Source organism: Sminthopsis crassicaudata, chromosome 2, assembly GCF_048593235.1.
Source record: "Sminthopsis crassicaudata isolate SCR6 chromosome 2, ASM4859323v1, whole genome shotgun sequence".
In the NCBI taxonomy this organism is placed as follows: domain Eukaryota; kingdom Metazoa; phylum Chordata; class Mammalia; order Dasyuromorphia; family Dasyuridae; genus Sminthopsis; species Sminthopsis crassicaudata.
The window spans coordinates 431,471,058-431,495,619 of NC_133618.1; the positions used below are offsets into that span (position 1 = coordinate 431,471,058).

Sequence of the window (24,562 nt, forward strand, 5' to 3'; positions counted from 1 at the left end):
AGATATAACTCTACCTTGGCATCTCCTGTCCTTGAAGAAAACAGTGGCTAATCTGAGCTCTATGCGCTTCTTCTCTTCTGGGCAGGAAATAAAGTTTCCCTTGGAGAAGGATGATGGGACAAGGGGCTAGAAATATCTGGTGAACCACCCCCAGGTCACATATTGATACTCTGTGCCTTGTAGAGGATCATCTTAGCCAGAAGTCACTCACTAACACCCTATCCTACATGTGAGGCATAATGTTGGCTACACTGCCATATTGGTTTGTGGAGATCTCAGTAATTACTTTGTGGCTTTGATATAATTCCTATTTTATAGGATTTGTGAGAGTTCATGGTGGCTGATAAAATTTTTAGTTCTCTGTTTTGTTATTCCCATGACGTGTGCCTCTGAATGTTATGTGTGTGCAGTGCCAATAAGTCTGAGCCGTTTGACCAGTGGCAAGCTGGCCACAAGCCTTGTCTAGTGAAACATGGATGACAAATTGGCTTGCAGAGTCTTCTATTTAGGTCATATAGACCATTGATTTAAAGCTCAAAGAAATGTTATGGGACCATCTAATCCAAGCACTTCATTTGATCAATGAGGAAAATGAAGTCAGTAGAGGTTTCCTGATTTGCCTAAAGCTTATGAACACACAATGTTGTAGAGGCCGGATTCCAACTCTCATTTCAGATGTCCTGATAACCTTGAGACAGACATAGATTGGTATGGATGTGATCCCAAAATGTACTCAGACTAGTGGAAATAATCATAGAAACACCCTCTTATTAAGGGTCAGAAAATCTCTCTGTATTCTTTGCTTTCTTTTCTGCAAGGGAATTTTCTCAACTTCTGACTGATATCTCTTCTGCATTCTTTATCCAGAGATTTTATTTTCAATTGATGTACCTCAGTATTTCCATGGAGTATTTAGACTTTAGTAGGAAATCCTTGGGGAGTGAAGAGATCAGACTTCTTTATGGATTTCATAGAAGGTTTAAACCTTTGCTTAAAAAGCAGAATTATCCTCTAAAAATATCTCTAACAAATGGTCATCTAGCATTTGTTTGAAAAATTTCAGTTATAAAAAAGTCACTGCTTTGTGGGCAGCTAGTTATTCCACTCCTAAGTACTTCTAATTGTTAGGAAGTTTTTCATCATGTCAAGATGAAATTCTCTCTCCATAGCATGCCTCCTTCCCAATCTCCACATACAAACTTCAGTTTGTTTTAGTCTTTTTCCTTTGGGGCAAAGCAGGAAAAAACTTCAATTCTTTAATAGTGTTTAAGTCAGTGAACATGTTCTGTCTTGTCATCTCCAATACCAAGTCTTAAGCAGATGGAATATTCCTTATTCCAATTTTTTTTTTGAGGCACTTGGGTTAAGTGACTTGCCCAGGGTCACAAGCTAGGAAGTGTTAAGTGTCTAAGACCATATTTGAACTCGGGTCCTCCTGACTTCAGAGCTGGTGCTCTATCCACTGTGCCACCTAACTGCCCCTTTATTCCAATTTTTTATGACATTTGCTATTTCACTCCTCCTTAGGTTCCTCATTTAAATCTCTTACTAATAAAATTCAAAACAAAATTTCAATGAACTTTATTTTATAAGCAGCAATATCAAACAAAGTTGAAGATCCAATATTCTGAATTCTGAAGAAGGAAAATCTTCTGGAAATAAATTTATTTTGCACTATTAAAGGGGACACTTCAGAACTGATGTTATTTACAAGCCCCCATATGTACAAATTTGATTCTGTCATCACTCTGCCTGTGGAATGAGAACAGAAAAGTGAAGTGAGGATCAGTGATATGGAAGCCCATTTTCTGATATCAAATTTTAAGTTTCTGGATAGTTTTGGGGGAGTGCTGAGTTTCTGTCACAGGCATTGTTTAAAAACAAAATGACCACTTGGAGATGATGTTGCAGAGCAGATTCATACACTGAATAAAAGCAGGATCTCTGATATTCCTTTTCCCACTGAGATTTTATGCTTATATGATATTATATTCTATGCTTATATGATATTATGTATATCAAATATCCTAACATGATATTATCATATAATATATAATAACAATATGATATATTGTTCTGTAAACTTTTTCATAAAACATTGTTTCTTTAAAATCTTTTATGTTAATTGAAAAAACCCCCAACCTTTTAGCTCTGCTCAGTTTCTCTCTACTCCCAAATCTTCTATTTAACAAGGAGCCACCACTCAAAACATTTTAGTATAGGAACAAAAACCAAGAAGAACCACAAAATTCCAAAGAAATTAACATATTGGCTGTATTCTAAAATATATTTCTCATTTCTTACTGATAAGCCCATTAAGATTCTTTTGGGAAAGAACACATATCAGGCTTCTAATGTCATGTCCTATTTCTATTAGGAAATCCTATTTGGAAAAAATAACCATCACAGCTGATGGTTGTCATTCAATCAACATCAGATCTTTGCTTCACTCTATTTCATTTTACTACAACTTTCTGGACTTTTTACAATAAAGCAGATATCAATTCCTCCTTGTCTCAAGTAATTGCTGTGTCCAAAGAAAATTCACCTCCCTGAAGACAGCATTCTTGCCATAAGCCATTAAAGGTAGGCAGATCTCCAAATGAGAGAGTCTGTTATTGTCCTCAGTCTGGAAGCCTTTTTGCATTTAGTAAGACCTGAGCAGCAACTTGCATACACCTGAGACGACTTCTGAGAATCCAGGGCTACTTCTGTCACAATAAGGCCTCAGATGAGCTCTTTAATAGAGGTATGCAGACATATTGAAATTTAAAGCAGAGTTACTGGTCTAAAATGAGACTAATCTTTTGAAGGAAGTATGATGGACAGAGACATAAATATGAGACAGAAACATACATACACACACACACACTTCATGGCAATTATATATTCAACCATACATGTATGTGCCTCTGATCTTTGAAGTGATACATAGAATGAATCTTGGGTGTGGAGTAAAATATGCATAAAAAGGCCAAAGTCTCTCATTGCCTCAACAGCCATTCCTATTCATCCTGATCTATATCTGGCCACTAGAAGGGAAAATGAGGCAGGTAACCTTGCACAGCTCTCTTTCACTTATATCCAGTTCACTTTTATGTCATAACATTACCTCTATGATGTACTAGTCCTTCAAGAATGAAATACAACCCTAACAGTAACGTAAATAACTATGGATGTCTTTAAGGAGAACGGTTGGAGGAATAGCATGTCAGATCTGACAGATTTCATGGAATCCTTTGATCTTATAGATGAAAAATGAACATTGAGTATTTGAGTGACTTTCCCAAAAGTAAACAACTAGTTCATAAATGCATAAATACTTGATGGTTTACTATGGAAGAAATTGCTAACCTAATTGTTGACTCTGGAAGCAATATATTGATGATCCTGCCTAATGACTACCCTCACTACCCTAATTTTATACCTATACAAACACTAAAAGCATTGAACTAATTTTTCCAATGGAAACCAAGGCCTAAAGAGATTAAGGCACTTTTCCATTGTTGATTCTACTGATTGAGATGACATGGTATAGAAGGAACACTGAGTTCAAATCCAGGTTTTGTTCTTTGTACGTATTTCAATCCTTTTTACCCCTTTAAGCCATAGTTTCCTTATTTATAACATGGGCATAACAGTAGAAACAGAGGAAGGGAAGGATAATGGAGAGAATAACTGTGGCAAAGAAGGATGTGATTCAAGTAGATAGGAGAACTGCTGGTATACACCAATCGGCTGATTGGAGTATATTTTATGGATAATGAACATGATTTCTTACATCCTACTCTCACATATCTTTCCATTCTGTTAATTATTGAATTCTGTTTCACCCCTATCTCATTCTTATTAATTCTCTTCCTTTCCATTTGATGGGTGTACTTACTTAACAGCATGGCAGAAAATACATTTGTTGGCATATGTTTTTCCATCAGAACCACAGATTGGTATAAATTCTCGGGTGCATGCTGGAAACTCGCCTGGTGGCAGTTTTTTATATCTGCTGCAGTCAATCTGAAAAATATATAATATATATTATCTCCCTCTTGTGTCAGGATTGTTACAAAAACAAGTTTCTAAAAATCTGGGAATGCTTAGGTATCTGGATCCAAAAAGGAAATGGTCAGGGGATACTTTGAAAATCATGTTTACATTTTTCACACAGAACCACTAAGGTCATTTCTATACCCCCTAACTCTTTCCCTTCTATTTCTTATTCCTGGAAGATTGGGAAACTCTCTTCCTAGGAGTTCCAATTTTCTATTCAACAAGCAATTATTGACTCTACAATATACAGAATAAGAATCAGCATAGTGGAAATGATAGTCAGCTTTGGAAACAGAAAAATCTGCTTCTCTCACTATTTTTACAACTCTTGTGATTTTGACAACCCTTCACAATTATAATGATAGCCAAATTGCTAATGCATATTGGTTAAGGATTTTTCTACACTAAATATCTCATAATAATGCTTTCTGATTTATGACCTTGAGTTTTACCTATTCTACCTAGACATTCTTTTGGGTTTTGGTCCTTGTGGACCTTGTTTCTGTTTAACCAGGATATTACTTTATTGTGTGTACTTTGAGAAATGCCAGTTGGATGCTGACCTAGAATGCCATCTGACATTGTCTACATATTTGATAAAATTTGCATTGATTTTCCTTCAGAATAATTTGGAACCACATGTATATGAAATGTAGTCAATAGAATATAGAAATGCAATAGCAAAAGGTTTGGGGATTGAGAACAACTTACTATTATTTCTGAGAATAACTCTGCATCTGGAATAGAAGGAAAGAAAGGAAAATTATTAAGGAGAAGCCAATATAGTCTAAATGACCCCAAAATACTCCTTTTTCTGCTCCCTTAGGATTAGGAAAGTCTTTTCTCTGATATGACAAGAAATTCTATTCAATGTACTGGAAGGAAATACCTTCTTTCCTCTCCTTTTCAACCTGTCTCAGTTTCTGCCTCTTTAAAAAGAAGGGAATGAATGAAATCACCTCTGTAGATCCTTTCAAATAAAAAATTCTGTGTTCTAGGATCTGTTATATTTCTATTTCATTGAATTCTGTCTCCTAGATCTATTTCTGTCTTTAATATAAACTTCAGAATTGCATTTCAGCTCTAAAAGTACATTTATTTGTGATTACTTCTAGTACCAACATTTTACAATATATGCTTCTACCTTCATAACATTGGTTGTTGCAAAGGTCCCTTCAAACTCTTTTAATACCTGTTCTGTCTCCTCAGTTTTCTTCAAGGCTTGACACTGCATATAGAAACATAAATGTATTTCTTTTTAAAGTTCTTATACTGAATTGGAAGTCTGCCCAGATATTTTTATTTAGGGACTCTCTGTTCCAATCATTGTAAGGGAGCTAATATAAGATATTCGCCTTAGCCCTACCTCAGCAAAGAGATACTTACTTAAAATGGTCACCAAACTCAGCATTAGGAACAGACATAGAGCTCTTGCCTTCATGGTGTAGATACCGACCAATCAAATGGTGTGCAGGGAGTCAAAGTGAACTGCTGTCCTGTGGGATAAGCCTTATATATAGGCAAGAATTCACTTTGGTTGTGAAATCAGCCTCTATAAATACAGATCCCTGGAGACAAATACTGAATGCCTTGCTTGTAAAAAAATTAGCCTTAGTGACAAGAGTCAGAAATGAAGGAATGTTCACCAGATTGCTAAATTCTATATACTATACTATACTACTAAAGGACTGTTAAGTAATTTTCTAGACTGGTTCCTCTAGCACATGAAATCAGTAGACTTTCTTTATGAAGTAATAGCTTAAGGTGATATAATAGCCTTTTTTTGTAAAGTGCTTTATATGATTTATATAATCTGATCCCTTACAGTGTACATGTAAGATAATAATTACTAGATGTTCTTTTTTAAGATGAGGAAACAGGTACAGAGCTTTTGAAGGATGTACTCCATCTCAAAGATTGCAGATGGTGATACCACGACTTGCAATGAGGTTTTTGAACTCAGATTTGAGTCCTAGATTTCCTCACCATTCTATGCTATTTCTCAAGATGTAAATAAAGACTTTCTTGCTCATTAAAAACAAATACCTTCTCTGTGGCCATGTTAATGGCTGGATCAGAACAAAATAATGAAATTGATATCTTTGGCCTCATGAGTCCTGTGCCCTATTAATTTATCTAACCAAGATACACAAAAACTGATTCAAACATGAGGGAAGAATATGGAATATCATGGAGATATTGGTGCTATACAAACAAAAAAGACTATATATTTATATACAAGTCACCTAAAAAGGTGAAGAGATTGAGGGTGAGAAACCAAATGTTTTCCATTTCCAGAGTGCTCTCCTTCTCTCCACAGAATTTCACTGCCTACATTGACAATCTTGAGCCAATTCCTAAAGTAGATAGTCCTTTCCTTGTTCAAAGGTGTGAACATTGTGAATTCACCTCAAAATTCAACTAAATCTACTAAAGTAGATCAAACCCTGTAGAGGACTGCAGATATTTGAAGCAAAGATACTTACAGCAGGGTGTTAACTCCCGTATGATTGATGAGATGATGGTTCTCTAGTTTACATATACTTAGTACTTAGTATGGTGTTGTAATGGTTCTCTATTTCACACATACTCAGTATGCTCTAATGATATAATTGTAATAGAGTATTTAAGGGCTGAGAGAACTGGGGACACAATCAATCAGACTAGGACAGACTGTGAAGGAGACAAACTGTGGCAGAGTGAACAGATTCTAAAGGAGACAATAAAGACTGTAGATTATATTCCTAACCATTCTTGTGGTGTCTATCCTGCTGAGACCAAGGCCCATCCAGAAGACCTCCAGAAAGCTAGCCCACATATTACAAAGCCCTTATCCAATGTTATAGTATGAGAATTTGCTTCATCCATGAAATTGGCCATAAATTATATCCAGGTTATGCTAGATATCAATAATAGTGATATTTCACTTCATATATTCCTCATAAATAGGAAATTTAATATTTTGCTAATTTTTTCTACCTACAAAATATAGATAAAACAATATCTATTTTATAGGAATAGGATGGAGAACTTAGCGAGTTTAAGTAGCTTTTCAGAAAGCATACAATCTATAGATCACAGATTATATAATTTGTGACAGAGTGTGAATGTAAAGTGAAACCATATGACTCAAAACCCAAGAATATAAAGCCAAGCTTTTTTTTTTTTTTCCCAGCAAAAACTGAAAACAGGGGATGGAGCCAAAGTGATGGAAAGGACACATGTTTCTTTCTGATCTTCTACTACCTTCACACTAATTATGTAATCCAGCCTCTGAATTAGCTCTGGATTGCAGAATCTACAAATATTGAGAGTGTAACAAATTACCAGCAGAAGACAATTTCGAAGATCACCAGAAAAGGTCTGTTTCAATCAGGCACAAAGAGAGGTGAGACTAGCACAAGACCAAGCACAGCTACAAAGCTCAGGCAATGCCAACCTAGGATGATGGGAGCTCCATGGTGGAAAATCTATGGGGAGGAATCTACAGCAGTGTTGGCTACTTTGCCCTAATTTCGAGCCAGTAGATCAGCAGAGAAGTTATAAAACAACCAACACAAACACAAAAGGTAAATATGAACTCCAAAACGCCAGAAACTCATGGAACTTGGCCATACCCACCCAATACCAGAAGTGAGTCAGTACGGGTTCAGTGCTGCTGCTGCCACTTATCACTTGTAGAGGAAGTTTGGACAATTTCACTTGCCCTAAAACCAGCTCTCAATGTTTTGTTTTGTTTTGTTTAATTTAGCTTTTTATTTTTATTAACTTTTTTTAATTTATAAAACATATGCGTGAGTAATTTTTCAACATTGACCCTTGCAAAGCCTTCTACTTCAAATGATCCCCTCCTTCCCTCCATCCTCTCCCCTAGATGGCAGGTAGGCCAATACATATTAAATATATTAAATATATGTTAAATCCAATATATGTATACATATTTATACAGTTATTTTGCTGCACAAGAAAAATCAGATCAAGATGGTAAAATAAAACTGGGAAAGAAAACAACAACAGAAAGAGTGAGAATTCTATGTTGTGGTCCACACTGAGCCCCCACGGTCCTGTCTTTGGATGTAGATGGCTCTCTTCATCACTGAACAATTGGAATTGGTTTTACAAATCTCAACTTTAAAAAAATGAATAAAAAAGCAAAAAGAACTCTGACCATAGATTATTTTTATGGTAAAAGAGAAGAACAGATTTCAAACCTTGAGGAGAGTAAAAGCAGATCATCTCCAGATGAAACCCTAAAGGGTGACATAATTTGGTCCCCTTCACACAAGACTCTCCTAGAAGAAACTATAAAAGATCTTAAAAGAGAGCTGGAAGAAAAATGGGAAAAGAAAATAAGAACTTTACAAGAGTATTTAGAAAAGGCAACACAGAAATTATCTGAGGAAAATTCACTACAAAATGGTGAAATGGAAAAAATATATAACTCCTTAAAAATAGATTTGACAAAATAGAAAAAGAAAACAACTCCATGAAAAACAATATTTGTGAAAGGGAAAAAGAAAATAATTCCTTAAAAAACAGAATTTGTGAAATGGAAAAAAATCCATATAACAAAACAACTCAGTTAAAAATTCAATTGGACAAATACAAAAAGAAGTAAAAAAAGTAAATGAAGAAAACAATTTACTAAAAATCAGAACTGAACAAATGGAAATGAATAACTCAATGAGACATCAAGAATCAGTCAAGCAAAACAAAACAAAACAAAAAAAGAAAAATAGAAAAAAATGTAATATACCTAGTTTGGAAAATAACTGACTTGGAAAATAGCTCTAGGAGAGACAATTTAAGGATTATTGGATTTCCAAAAAAACATGATAATAAAAAGAGCCCAGATACTATTTTCTAAGAACTTATCAAAGAGAACTGTCCTGATGTTATAGAATCAGAAGATAAAATAGCCTTTGAAAGAATTTGCCAAACACCTACTGAAAGAGACCCTGAAATTAAAACTCCAAGGAATATTATGGTTAAATTTCAGAACTATCAGACCAAGGAAAAAAATATTATGTAGGGGCAGCCAGAAAAAAAAATTTCAAATACCGAGGCCCCAAAATAAGGCCTACCCAGGACCTACCAGCTTCTATCTTAAAGGTTCAAAGGGCCTGGAATATGATACTTTGAAAATCAAAAAAACTTAGTGTTGGAATACATGAGAGCTGTTGGAATACACAAGAATCACCTGACAGTGGCTGCTGGAAATCCAACCCAGAATGGATCTCCTCTTTTGAGAGGATGATACAAGGAGACTGAGAGGCAGTTGCTGTTCTCTGACCTCTTTCCTCTTCCCTCTGCTTCCTATTTATTTCATTCCCAGTCCGCAACACCTGTGTCAGCAAAGTCTGCCCTGAAACTCCTTCAGATGCTATGATCCTTAGCTGTGGAGGCTTTCTGAGAATTGACCTGTCCCTTAATAACTTAGAATGCAGCCAAGAATAAACTACCCTGCTAAACTGAACATTTTCTTTCAGGCAACAAGATGGACATTCAATGAAACAGGTGAATTCCATTCATTTCTGATAAAAAGACCAGAACTAAACAAAAAAAAAAATTGACCTCCAAATATAGAACTCAAGAGAAGCATAAAAAGGTAAACAGAAAAGAACTCTTGAGAATTGTATTTCTGTTATGGACATACATAGAGAATGCATGTATAATTTGATTTTACTATTGTAATATAAAAAACAAATTAGAGGTGGAAAGGGGATTGTACTGGAAAAAGAGGAAAGTGAAGGTAAAAAGAGGGAAGTTCCAACTCAGAAAGAAGCAAAGAAAACCTATTATAATTGAGGGAAAGAAGGGAGGGGGAATGAACATTGTGTGAATCTTACTCTAATCAGCTTTGGTTCAAAGAGAAAATATTGGATATATTTGGTTTACAAAGAAACTTCTCTCACTTTATAGAATAAATGGGAGAGGAAAGGGGAAAAGGAAAGGGAACACAGAAATAGTAGGTGGAAAGTATAAGAAAGGAGGAATGATTTTAAAGGGGGAGGGCTGCTTGAGGCAAGTGGTATCCATAATTAAAATACTGGGGGGAGGGAAAGGGAAAAAGGAAAGAGAAAAGTATAATTTTGGGTTAATAAGATGGCAGGAAATAGAGAATTACTAGTTTTATTCATAAATGTGAATGGGGTGAACTCTCCCATAAAGTAAAAGCAAATAACAGACTGGATTAAAAGCCATAAACCTACAATATGTTGTTTATAAGAAACACATTTAATATAACACAATACATATAGAGTAAAGGTGAAAGGCTGGAGCAGAATCTATTATGCTTCAAGTGAAGTAAAAACAGCAGAGATATCCATCCTGATTGCAGATCAAGCAAAAACAAAATTGATCTAATTAAAAGAGATAAAGAAGGAAATTATATCTTGCTAAAGAGTAACATAGATGATGAAGCAATATCAATATATATGCACTAAACATGTATGTACCAAGTGGTATAGCATGGAAATTCCTAAAGGAGAAATTAAGAGAACTGCAAGAAGAAATAAAGCAAAAGTGGGAGAACTCAACCTTATTGTCTCAGAAATTAAAGAGGTAAATAGGAGACTAGAAAAGTTAGGTATGAAAGATCTTGGAAGAAAAATTGAATGGAGACAGAAAGGAGTACACTTCTCAGCAATTCATGGAATATATACAAATTGGCCATATATTAGGACATAAAAAACCTCAACATCAAATGCAGAAAGGCAAAAATAGTAAATGCATTTTTTTCAGATCACAATGCAATAAAAATTATATTGAATAAAAGGCCAGGGGAAAATAGACCAAAAAGTAACTGGAAATTAAATAATCTTATCCTAAGGAATGAATGGGTGAAACAGCAAATCATAGATACAATTAATAATTTCATCCAAGAAAATGCCAATAATAAGATAACATACCAAAATTTGTGGGATGCAGTTAAAGTGGTAATAAGAGGGAATTTAATATTTCTAGATGCTTATTTGCATAAAATAGAGAAGATTAATGAGGACTTGCAACTAAAAAAGCTAGAAAAAGAACAAATTAAAACTCCCCAATCAAATACCAAACTTGAAATTCTAAAAATAAGAGATGAATAAAATTGAAAGTAAAAATAATTATTGAATTAATAAATAAAACTAAGAGTTGGTTTTATGAAAAAACAAAACAGATGAACCTTTAGTTAACTTGATTAGAAGAAGGAAAGAGGAAAATTAAATTGTTAGATTCAAAAATGAAAAGGGAAAACTTTGCACCAATGAAGAGGAATTTAGAGCAATAATTAAAGTAATTTTGCCCAACTTTATGCCAATAAATTTGATAACCTAAATGAAATGGAGAAATACCTACAAAAATATAGATTGCTCAAGATTAACAGAGGAGGAAATAAATTATTTAAATAGTCCCATTTTAGAAAAAGAAACAGAACATGCTATTAATCAGTTCCCTAAGAAAAAATCCCAATGACCTGATGGATTTACATGTGAATTTTACGAAATATATAGGGAACAATTAACTCCAATACTATATAAAGTATTTGAAAAAAATAGGGAATGAAGGATTCCTCCAAATTCCTTTTATGACATAGACATGGTACTGATACCTAAACCAAATAAGACAAAAACAGAGAAACCAGGTAAATTGAAAACAGAGAAAGAAAATTATGGATTAATCTCCCTAATGAATATTGATGCAAAAATCTTAAATAAAATATTATCAAAGAGATTACAGAAAATCATGTCCCTTATAATACACCATGACCAAGTAGGATTTATACTAGGAATACAAGACTGGTTTAATATTAGAAAAACTATTAGCATAATTGACTGTATGAGTAATCAAATTAACAAAAACCATATGATTGTCTCAATAAATGCAGAAAAAGCATTTGATAAAATCCAACATCTATTCCTATTAAAACCAGTAAAAAATAAATAGACTTTTCTTTAAAATAGTCAGTAGCATCTATTTAAAACCATCAGCAAGCATCATACATAATGGGGATAAACTGGAACCATTGCCAATAAGATCAGGAGTGAAACAAGGTTGTCCACTATCACCATTACTATTCAATATTGTATTAGAAATGCTAGCTTTAGCAATAAGAGAAGAAAAAGAGATTAAAGAAATTAGAGTAGGTTATGTGGAAACCAAATTATCACTTTTTGCAGATGACTTGATGATATACTTGAGAACCCCAGAGAATCAACCAAAAAATTTTAGAAATAATTCTTAACTTTAGCAAAGTTTCAGGATACAAAATAAATCCACATAAATTATCAGCATTTTTATGTATCACCAACAGAATCCAATAGCAAAAGATACAAAGAGAAATTTCATTTAAAATAACTATTGATAGTATAAAATATTTGGGAATCTATCTGTCAAAGGAAAGTAGGGAAATATGTGAGCAAAATTACAAAACACCTTCCAATGAGGTGCTTCAAGACCAAAGAGGAGATCCAATAAATTGTTGTTCCTTACTAACTGCAGTACAATTTGAGTAAGTAATGAGTTTCCACCAATTCTACAAAATAGAAACTTGATGCTTCATGAATATTGGGGAAAGAAGTATCTACCTGTAGAATATATCTGCACATAAAACTCTAAGGGCCCTTAGGACATAAAAAATTAGGTTATGAAACACCTTGGAGGCCATCTGGTCCAAACTTCTAATTTTAGCAATAAGGAAGCTGAAAATTTCAGAACCAAGAATTTCATTCTGTGCTTTGAATTCAAAATTTAGGCTTCATAAGGTGGATAAAGTAGGTAAAATGTCTGCCTCAACCACATGAAGATTTCCCTCTGCTTGATGAGAACACCACATAGGAAAGGCCATGTAGATGGTGGAAGCAGATGCTGTGTAGTGCTTAGAGCTTGCTCAAATGTTGAAAATGTCTTAGTCATCTATGATATCCTGGACTATTGCCATTCATTTTGACTTTTGTCTTGCCACTGGACTTGGATGACTCCAGAACAGAGAGTGAGGTTCTCCCTTACTTAAATTAAGTGATGTGCACATTAAAACATCATCCCATGAGGCTATTGGTCCTCTTTGAAAAGGGAGGACAAAAAAGCTTTAAATGTGGTTCTCTGAAAGGGTATATATAATTGTCTAAAAAGAAAAAAAACCTGCCTAAATTATTATTTTATCCCCTTGACCTCAGCTTCCTTCTTTGTAAAATAAATAGCAATCTCTTCTTTTCTTCAGCCACAGGAATGCTGGAAACAAATGAGAAAGACTTTATGAAAGTGGTTTGTGAACAAAAAGTGCCACATGAATGTAAGCTGTTGTTATACATCCCCTTGTTATATAGATATTTTCAGTTCATTGCATGTGTACTCTCTCTTATGGTGCAGTTATCAGCCCTTTATGCCTTCTCAAGCTTTTCCAAATTCTTCTTCATTCATAGAAATGACAATTTCTCCAAATGATGATAAAATATTGTTCCTAATAGAAATTGTCCAATGTCTCTGATTATGTGGTCCATCGTTGACCTTTGCCCTCTTTTTGTATTGCCTTAGACCTTCACCTCCTCCAATTCTTCTAATTCTGCCTGGCACCATGTTGCCTCAGGCCTCTGGATGTGAGTTGCCCTTAGTGACTCTGATTTCCCTTTTCCTTAGGGAGCATGAGTGGTTTTCTCAGCATAAATCCTCTGCATATCATGGAAATTATGATATTCCTGCCTTGTTTTATAGAGTAGTTTTATGCTCTTAAAGGATCATTTAACACTGCTGACTTAAGTCATCCCTGAAAATATCTGTCCTCTTTCTTTCTGTCTTTTTCTAACATTTTTCTTTTATCTATTTCCATTCTCTTTTAGTCTGGAGGATTTATTTTTGATTTGAGATGATTAAGGTACCTCCTGTACTTTCTTCTGTATATTTCTTACACCATTCCCTTTCTTTATCCCTCCATTTCTGCCATTTAGCTTCATTAAAAAGAAAAGCAAGAAGAGTGATCTTCCTGTAGTTAGGATGTGATGATTTTTAGTGCAGGTCTGTTTTCCCTCACAACTTTTCTTGTCTTCTCTTGTACATTTAGAAAGAAATCTCTGAATTGTTTCTCTCTCCTTGTTTTATTTTCATTGATTTGGTTGATTTATTTATTGACCCTTCATTTATGTTTTCAGGGATGTCTGGTAAGCAAAATATTTCTTTGGTCTAGTTTTCTTTCTATAAGTATTTGGAAGATTTCTTCTTTACTAAAGATCCATTTTCCCTCCATTTATTATTAGGTTTATATTAACGAAGTCAATCCCTTTGTACTGCATCCAAATGGTTTCTCTGCACTTTTCTCTCTCCTTCTAGCAAGATCAGGTTATGTGCCCTGTCAAAAAGTAGATGCTTGTGTGGGAATTTATGGTGAGTCAATTAGGAATTAGATTCTTTATCCTTAATTTATAATATTGTTATCTGGTATGGTTATTACTCATAGCCCAAAAGCAATTAGAATACTTCTCCAAATTGGTGGATATCAATTCTCTTTACTTCTATTAGTGTTGGATATAAATCCAACTGGTGGCAGTTTTTCATAACAGCACTGGCAGCAGTCAATCTGAAAAATCAATAACATACATGATCCCTCTTCGATCATAGGATTTTTGTAAAGTCAAGTATGAAAACCTGGGATGCTTAGGTCTCTGGGTCTGAAAAGGAAAATGGTTAGGAAACACTGTGAAAATCATGCTTACCATCTTCACACATAACCTCTGAGACCAATTACCCACCTTCTACCGACTTCTTCTATATTTCATAGTCATGGAAAGATAAGGAGCTCTGTTTTTCAGAGTTGTAATCTTCTATTGAGCAGACAATTATTGATTATGCAGACCATGCATAGCAAGAAGGAGCATGGCAGAAAAGATGCATAGCCAGTCTGCTTTGGAAAAAACTTAGTCCTAGTCCTTTTTTACATTGGTTGTATAATCATGTTGACAAGTCTCTTAACAACTCTTGTGATTCTGACAGCCAAGTTGCTGATCTATGTAGGTAGAGGATCTTTCTATACTAAAAGCCCCTGTAACATTGTTTTTTGATTCATGACCTAGAGCTTTATCTATCTTATCTGGATATCCTCTTGGCTGCTGGCCTTATGGACTTAGTTTGTATTTATTCAGAACATGAGTTAATATTTACATTTGGAGAAAAGCCTATTGGATGCTGAATCAGAATGCCATTTGGCAAAGTCCCCATATGTAATAAATTTTGCACTGGTTTTTCTTCAAAATAATTTGGTTGAAATTTGGTACCACATTTATGTAAAATACAATATCATTGCAAGATGGGAAAGCAATACTGAAAGTTTTGGTATTGAGAGAGACTTACTGGGTTTTTTTGTTTTTGTTTTTGTTTTTTGGAAATTGATTCCACATCTAGAATAGAAATAAAAAAGGAGAAATAAAGAAAGTCAAATAAGGAGAATTCAACATGGTCTAAATGATCTCACAGTGCTCCCCTTCTGCTCCCTTAGTCTTAGGAATCTTTTTCTTCTAATCTGACAAAAAGTTCCATTCAATGTATTGAAAGGAAATATCTTCTCTCTTCCACTTTCAACTTGTCTTAAATTCTGTTTTTTTAAATGAAGTGAATGAATAGTCTCACCTCTGAGAACACTTTCAAATTTAAAATTCTATGTTCTAGGATCTGTTATATTCCAACAAATTCAATTCTGTCTTTGATATTAGCTTTGATATTAATTTCAGAATTCCATTTCATCTCTAAAAGTACATTTATCTATCACTTTTTTAAGGACCAACATTCTATGATGTATGTTTCTTCCTTCACAATCTTGTTTGTTCCAAGATCCCTTCAAGCCCTTTTAATACCTGTACTGTTTCCTGAGTTGTCTTCTAGGCTTGATATGGCATGGAAAAATATAAATGTGTTTCTTGTAAGGCTCTTATACTGAACAGGAAGCCTGCCCACCTCTCAGATATTTTTATCCAGGGACTCTCTGTGTCAATCATTGTAAGGGGACTACTAACATCAGGATTAAGCCTAGGACGGGAAAAAGATGCACACTTACCATGTTTATCACTGTCAGCATTAGGAATATAGCTACTGCCTTCATGGTGTAGGTTCCACTCCCAGCCACATGGAGTGAAGGGAGTCAAAGTGAGCTGCTGTTCTGTACTTGCCTTCTGTGGGACCAGCATTATATATAGGTAAGAATGCACCTTGATTGTGAAATCAGCCTGGATAAATGCAGGCCCTTGGAAATAAATATTGAATTACTTGCATTTAGCCTTAGAATTAAAGCCGGAAATAAAGGGCATTTACCAGACTCCTGGGTCCTGTCACAGCTAATCTTTTTCTATTCTGGTTTCTCAAACACATGAAATCAGTAGACTTTCCCTTTGTAGTAATAGTTTATAGTGATAACATACCTTAAGTTTTATAAAGCACTTTATGAGATTTACATCATATGATCCCTCACAATGCATGTGTGAGATAGTAGTTTAAAAATTATTTTATTTTAAAAAAAAAGAATAAGAAAAAAGAAAAACAGAAAAGGAATACAAAACAAAAGAGAAGACAGAGAATTAAGTTGGCTCAGGAGATAATCCAGTGAAGAAAAGTTTGGAATCAATCACATAAGTTGTGCATGCAATCCAGGTAAGCAAAACTGGTGAACATGGGGACTCTGATTGGTTCAGGTATTTAAGAATGTGACTATTTCCTCTTGGTAAGCTTGGGTGAGTCCTCCATCAAAGGTGGATAAGATGCTGTGAATCATGGGAAAGGAAGCTGGCTCTAAAAACGTTTCTAGTATTCTAGAAGACAGCCTAAAAGGCTTGAGAATTGGGATGGAGTACCAAAATATAAAGGAAAGGACAAAAAGAAATTGGTATTTACATTTGTTTTGTTTGGTCAGGTGCTTTGCTTGGAGGAAATGTTTTCTGACCAAAGTGTGGATCCCCCAAGGACTAAGTGTGCTAACAATTGAGTTTATATGTAAATTCAAAGGAGCCATTTAATACTGAGGAGAGTGAGAATTCCACCTTGTGGTTGTCAATGGTGAGACAATTGTATTGAAGAAGGAGGCAAAGAAGCCAGAGAAACCCCATTCTTGAGATCCCATCATGGCTCTACCTCCTCCTATGCTCCTCAGCAAGCTGCTGCTCCTATGGTTGCTGCTCCAGAACTCCCTTCTTTGCCTCCTTCCCAAGGAGGGACAGAGGATGGGAGTTTGATTGATTTAGAACCACCATCTATTTCTTCTCCTCATGGCCCTTTTCAAGGGAACTTAAGCAAATATTAGAATATCAAGAGAACTTTCTGCTTTCCACAAACTCTGACATTGCTAATTAGAGAAATCCCATCACCCAGGAGGGAGCAGATTTATGAATGCTCCCCTGAATAACGTTGAGATGAAAAACTTTACGAAAGAAATGAAGATCCTTTTAGAAGATCCATCTGGGTGAGTAGAACAGTTTGACCAATTCTTGGTTCTAATACCTACAACTGTCTGGAATTCATGTCAATCTTAGAGATCTGGGGAAGATTCTGGGATGTTGGCAGAGTAGGTTAGTAAATTTTAAGTTCTCCCAGTTTCCCCCACAATTTGAACAAATTTGCACCTCAGGGCAAACATAGATTCATGAAAAATCAAGACTTAGGACAAAGCATGAAAATCTCTGTGATTCTCATCACTTGGACTGTTTGTCAAGTTGGGGTCTGAGTCCAGGAATGGATTTTATCTAATTAGGAACCCCAGGCCCCATGTGTACTTCAGACATGTGGCCTTGAGTGAGAAGAAACTAGCATCTAGTGAGTGCAGAGGCAGTGGGACAAGGACACTGCTTGACTGTGGGCTCTTGGAGGAGGGTAAAGCCCTTGGCTTGGGAGTTTCTGATTAGAGGGGAGAGCTGAAGGGAATCTTGAAGCACCATTCCCCCACTCCATGATTAGAGGTACTTATATTAATACCTCTTATTTTAAAAAAATGAACCAGCAAAGAAGAAAAAACCTTACTATTGAAACATTATGAGAACAGGGAAGACCAGGGTTCATCTGAAGAAGAGGACATTTCAGCAAAAAAAAAAAAAATCTTTTACCTCAAAGAGTAATGTGAAAAGGCTCCTCACTCAAAGAGAATACATAAAGATCTCAAAAAAATTAAAAATCAAGTGAGAATCATGAGGAAAAGATAAAAACAAAAACAAAACCATCCAAGAAAACAAGATTATAAAAAAAGTTAACCAAGTAGAAAAAGAGGTACAGTTTCAAAGATGAAAATACTTTTTTTGAAAATTAGAATTAGGTGAGGAGAAACCAGTGAAGATATGAGAGACCAAGAAATAACAAAACAGATTATAAAGAATGAGAAATTATAACAGAATATGAAACATTTTGTAAGAAAAATAACAAATCTGGAGAACAGATTAAGTAGAGAAAATATAAAAATAATTGGACTGCCCTAAAATTGTGACCCAAAAGAAAACCCTGACATAATAATGCAGGAAATAACCCAATAAAATTGCCCTTGAGTGATGGAACATTTGGGGAAAAAATCCACTGTTCACCAACTCCAAGATATCCTTTGTGAAAAACATAAAGGAATATTATCGTCAAATTATGAAACCCCCAGATCAAAGAGAAAATTTTGTAAGAAACAAGGAAAAACACAATTCAAATATGTTGGAGCTACAAGTAGAATTACATAAGACTTAGTAGCAGTCATAATAAGAGAGCACAGATCCTAGAATTATATCTATTGAAAATCAAAAGAACTAGGCCTATGACCAAAAAATAACCTATCCAGCAAGATTATCTATAATTTTGAATAAAGAAAAAAAATGAACATTCAACACTTACAGATTTTCAAAACTTGCTGTTAACCAAACCTGACTTTAACAAAATTTAACATATGAGTCAATATTTCAATATTTTTTTATTTTTTGTGGTTATATATGTACATTTATTTGCTTTTAAAAAAATATACACTTCTTTATGAATCATGTTGGGAGAGAAAAATCAGAACAAAAGAGAAAAACCATGAGAGAAAAAATAAGAAAAAGAAAAAAAGTGAAGATGGCATATGTTGATTTACATTCAGTATCCATAGTTCTCTCTCTGGCTGCAGATGACATTTTCTATCCAAAATTTATTGGGATTATCTTGGATCACTGAATTGCTGAGAAGAACCAAGTTTTTCAGAGTTGATCATTACACAACTTGCTGTTATTGTGCTCAATGTGTTCCTGATTTTGCTTGTTTTGTTCAGCATTAGTTCATATAAATCTTTCCAAGCCTTTCTAAAATCAGCTTATTCATCATTTTTTATAGAATGATAATATTCCATTATTTCTCTATACTATAACTTATTCAGTCAGTCCCCAATTGATGGGTATGTACTCATTTTCAGTTCTTTGCCACCACAAAAATGCTGCTACAAATATTTTCACACATATAAGTCCTTTTCCCTCCTTTATAATTTCCTTGGAATACAGACTCAATAGTGGCTCTGATGGATCAAAGGGTATTCACAGTTTTATATCTCTTTGGGCATAGTTCCAAATTGTATTCCAGAATGGTTGTATCATTTCACAACTCCATCAACAATGCACTAGTGTCTCCAAGAACTGAGTGAGCTTAGAAAAGACAATCTGTATATCCAGGGCTTTCTTTACCTGTGAAATGGATGGGACTTGACCTCATGATCTCTAAGATTCATTCCAAGTTGACATCTATGAATTTATGGTAATGCAAGTGATTATTATTTTTAGGTCTAAAACAAGAAAAGCCCAGAATCTTTATGGGGAAAGGTATAAGATATTTTCCTAGTCCTTTTAATTTCTTGATGGATACAGAATTTCTAGTTTGTTGAGTCCTTAGAGGACATTCTCAATTAAGTGTGCAGTAGAGTCCCTTTATTAATGAAAAAATGAGAAAGAATAGACAGAAACATAACAGTATTTAAGTTGCAAGGAATAAAGTAAAGAATAAAATAAAGTAATAAACACTCAAGGTAGCATACAAACTTATTAATTGAAATACAGTAAATATTGATTTATTTGTTGTTGAGGTGAAAACTCTGCTGTGGAATACTTTCATAGATCCTAAAGCTTTGTGTAAACCCAAGACTTATGGGGAATGAATTCCCTTTGAGGCAGAGGGAAGGTCTCCTGAAGATTTAGGGGATGGGCATTGCAGCTGCTTTCTTTCTCACAACCCTAGGGAATTTCTAATCATATGGGAGGAAAATTCTTTAGCTGTTCTATCAACAGTACAACAGTATAAATAAATGGCATCCTCCTCCCTGTTTAGCTCCTTAGGACAGGGCCACTAGCTATGGTGGCCATTTCTTATCTTAATGTCTCAACCTAAATGTGGCAGGGAAAGAAAAATGTAAAAAGCAGTAGTGATATATGAAAATTTATGGTCAGTATTATCATGTCTTCCTAAAAATGAAATTATGCAACTGATGTGACAAATTCACAGTAGCCATTCTCTTTGGCAAAAGATAGATTTATTTAGAGGAAGAGGTTACAAACAAAATGAAGGGATACAATAGACACCAGGAATGGCAAATATGAGATAAGAGTTGGGAGAGCATATAGTTAGACTAACCGTAGTTAGCCTGAGTAAGCAGAAAGACTCTTTTAGAGGAAAGGCATGAGGAAGGACAGAGAGTAACCTCATAGTGGCTTAGTTCTGAAAAGGATTTGGCAAAGACCCTCATAACCAAATCTTTTATAGGGGAAATAAAGCCTTGGGGGTTTCTCAGTAAAAAGCTAGATGTAATACTCCTGGCAGACTTGGTCCTAGACCTGTTTAAAAACATGCTAATTGATATCTCACGGTTGTTGTGAATGTCTTTAAAGATGCTAATTAGATTGGAAACTGGATGGATAAATTAACAATAGACCCTAATTTTATAGGATACAGGTTTCTTCCTAACAGGGGAGTAAGTCACATCAAAGCCATTAAGATGTTTCTCTGCTCAGCTACAGAAGACAGTTTTCCCCAGAATATTATTTATACACTTAAAGGTGATCTTATATATATTTCATTTTCTCAGTTATGTTTAACTGGGTATATAACTGTATGCAATAGTTTCTGTAACATTTTTTCCTTCTGGTTTTAGTGTAGTTTTATATTAGTCATTTACGCTGTTATTTATTTTATTTTCTGTCCTTTAACCAAATTTATAAAAGTTTATCAACTTTATTTGGCTTTAAAATTAGCTTTTAATTTTTCTTTTATTTATTTTTCTCTAATTCTCTAATGTTTATTACTTCCTTTGAAATGGTTATTTTAGGTTGGCTAATTTAAATTTGTATTCCAATGATCACTGTATTTTTTTTTTCTCTATTTTTACTTTCCCTCTTGTCCTATTACTTCAGGAAAATTTTCTTTGATTATTTCTTGTATTATTATATCAAAGTTCTTTTTAAAATTATAACTTTCAGGTTGACCAATTATTCTTATGCTTTTCTTTTCTTGATTTGTTCTCCAAATTTGTTCCTTTTATGTCTCCTGTTCTCTTCTATTTTCTTATTCCTCATATTTTGCTTTATTATTTCTTGATCTCTTACACTTTGCTGACTTCTCCTTGCCCAACTCTAATTTTCAAAGAATCATTTTCTTCATTAAAACTCTGGATTTCCTTTTTTAGTTGGTGGTCTTTCTTTTCACAATCTTGTCTTCCTTCTTTCCTCCCTTCCTTTTCTTCCTCCCTTCTTTTCTTTCCTCCTGAAATTGGGTTAAGTGGCTTGTCAGGCCAAGGGTCACATAGCTAGGATGTGTTAAGTATCTTTTGAGGTCTTCTATTCAATCAGGACTCAATTCTGAGTTCCAAAACTTCATTGCAAGTCCTGCAAAATTTGAGACAAAGCACATCATTCAAATGCTCTGCACCTATTGTCTCATCTGAATAAAGAGCATCCAAGAATTACCAAACATCCTTACACATGTGTCATGAGGGCTCACATGACATAAATCACATAAAGCACTTTTCAGAACATAGGGCACTTTTGAAAAAGTTAGCCTTAAAGCTAAGAGCCAGAAATGAAGGAATATTCATCATTCTCCTGATAGTCATATTGAATCTTTTTCTAGTCTGGTTTCTCAAATATATGGAATCAGTAGAATTTCTTTTTGTGTTAATAGCTCATATTGATATAGTGCCCTATGTTCTGAAAAGTGCTTTATGTGATTTATGTCATTTGAGCCCTCATGACACATGTGTAAGAATGGTTGGTAATTCTTGGATGCTCTTTATTCAGATGAGACAATAGGTGCAGAGCATTTGAATGATGTGCTTTGTCTCAAATTTTGCAGGACTTGCAATGAAGTGGTTTCCTCACCATTCCAGGCTACTTCTCAGGATATAGAGGTCTCCCCATCACTAAAACTGTTCTAGCAGAGGACAGCTATTTATTATAGCTATGTTATGTGGCATTCCTATATAGGAGGAGAGATTGAACTCTAGGCTTATTATTACAGGGTAACAGTATTTAAAAGTTACTTAGTGAGACTGTTTTATAGGCAAAACTGTTTTTAATATAGGTGATAAAACTGAGAAGGACATTGTCAATGAGTTAGTGGCAGACTCTTTTGAGACTGCTTGTAAGAAGTTCATGAAAGCAGAGATATTCCGGGATTAGGAGGAGATGTTCACTAAGGAGGTCTTCTACGGTGACATTAGAGCTGTATCTTATAGTAAGAGGGATAGCAAGATGAGATCACATTGTGATAGAATGGTGTGGCTCTGGTGACTCTTTACCTCTGTGATTTCCCCTACATGTGTGAGCCTTTTTTCTTCCATGTTTTGTGACTTGGGGAGAGTTTTCTGGGTTGGAATTGGAGCTACTGGAAATCTTAGACATAGAGCATATGGAAAGGTTTGAAAAATGATGACTATTTATTACAAGACTAACAGCAGCTACTTTGACAGTATTTTCTAAGCTCTTTTTTGTTTTCCTTACCTGTCTGGCTTATAGATCACAAGCAAAATTTGAAAAACGTTATGGTACTGTCATGAGTAAAAATGAACTAACACAAAATGAGGCATTTAAAAAAAATTCTAAACAAGATAGCACTTCATTAGGAGGTATGAACCTTTTAAAAAAGAGGATTGAGTGGCTACCTCTGTCCAAAAAACTCTACAAAGAAAGAGGTGACAGTCCTTATGTAAGCATAAGGCCAAGAACAGAACAGTATAGGTGAGGAAAATAATACAGTGGTTTTGTGATTGCCAGCATCATGTGGTTGAAGACAATGTGATCCGTTACATTAGGTTACATTACCACTACAGCTAACACTCATGATGACAACCCTCTCTGTCACAACTATATTAACACATATGCATCCTGTAGCTACTGATTGTAAACAGGGAGACAGATTTCCTAGGTACTAGGAAAGAGGTAACTTTTTTTTTTTTATTTAGACAGTTTTGGGAGTGTATCTTCTGTTAATGTACCAGGTCACAAGACCTGGTCAAAACTAGGCTTTCTAAGATAGCAAACAGGTGTCATAGAGTTTTTCTGGAACTGAAGTTTTGAGGGAAAATACATTTTTTTTTTGATTAAAAATTATTTGCAGGTGGTTCTGAGATAACAGTTCACTGTGAATTAAAATATTTTATGAGAGCATTGTGCTTCTAAACTTAGCTCAGAGATTTTCTTTAATTAAATGTGATCTATAGGAAAAGTATAAATAGGAAAACTCACTTCTTTTATCCCCTGCACCAGTTCATATAAATCTTACCATATTTCTTTAATCCATCATATTTTTTTATTTCAAGTGATGTTTCTTATGATGGGTTCCTTTATATTTATATATCATCATTTCTTCAGATGTTTATATCATTGATGAACAACTAGTTAGAATAAATTCTTTGTAGCAACAAATACAGGAAAACTATTCTTGTTTTTTGTTTTGAAGACTGAACTATTGAAGTTATGAGCTTCTTCATTCAGAAACAGAGAAAAATGTTGTTATACAAAATATAGAGTTAAAGAATAGACTCAACTACAGAGTGAAATCAAATATGAAATACTAATTCAATGTTTGTTTTTCTCAGGATTTTGCATCAGAGTGCAGATATTTGGAATGAGGCTGCTTCCTCCATAATGATGACTTTAGTCCTCAAAGCTTTAAATTTTTCTCTCACTACCCTAGGATAGCACCTCCAATGCTACAACTGTGCCCATGAGCAAGTATTTCTCTATAAAAGTCCTTACATATGATGAATGAACTGCCCCTCAAACTGCCAAAAATTCTAATACAAACAAAATAATAAATTAACAAACAAATAGCTTTTAATTCAGGTGAATTTGTGAATCTTTGAAATTCAAACTCCTTTTTCCTTAGAAATTTGATTTCATCTTAAAATTTTAATTAATTGAAGAAATTGAATTTTTTTTATTTAAGACAATTAAAGGAACTGTCTGAACTTCTGAAAATAAGCCTTTTGTTAACTCATTTTTTTCCTTCTACAGCTCTTGAATCAAAGAATAGGAATTTATAAATCCTGTATTATTTTTTTCTTTTTCTTTTGCCAATTCAGCAA

General features: G+C 34.4%; 2 long non-coding RNA genes across 2 annotated transcripts in view; one reads left to right on the forward strand and one right to left on the reverse strand.

Annotated features, from left to right (window-relative positions):
- Window positions 1-1,568: 1,568 nt before the first annotated feature.
- On the reverse strand, window positions 1,569-16,168 carry LOC141557055 (uncharacterized). Its single transcript, XR_012486700.1, has 5 exons — window positions 16,070-16,168; window positions 5,434-5,543; window positions 4,759-4,784; window positions 3,887-4,014; window positions 1,569-1,752 (listed from the first exon to the last, which is right to left on the reverse strand). It is a non-coding gene; the product is annotated as an uncharacterized LOC141557055 (long non-coding RNA).
- Window positions 16,169-16,896: 728 nt separating this feature from the next.
- LOC141553571 (uncharacterized) overlaps window positions 16,897-24,562 on the forward strand; it is a 34,996-nt gene continuing 27,330 nt past the window's right edge. Inside the window, exon 1 of the long non-coding RNA XR_012485530.1 lies at window positions 16,897-17,464. This is a non-coding gene — a long non-coding RNA (uncharacterized LOC141553571). The remainder of the gene's footprint in view (window positions 17,465-24,562) is intronic.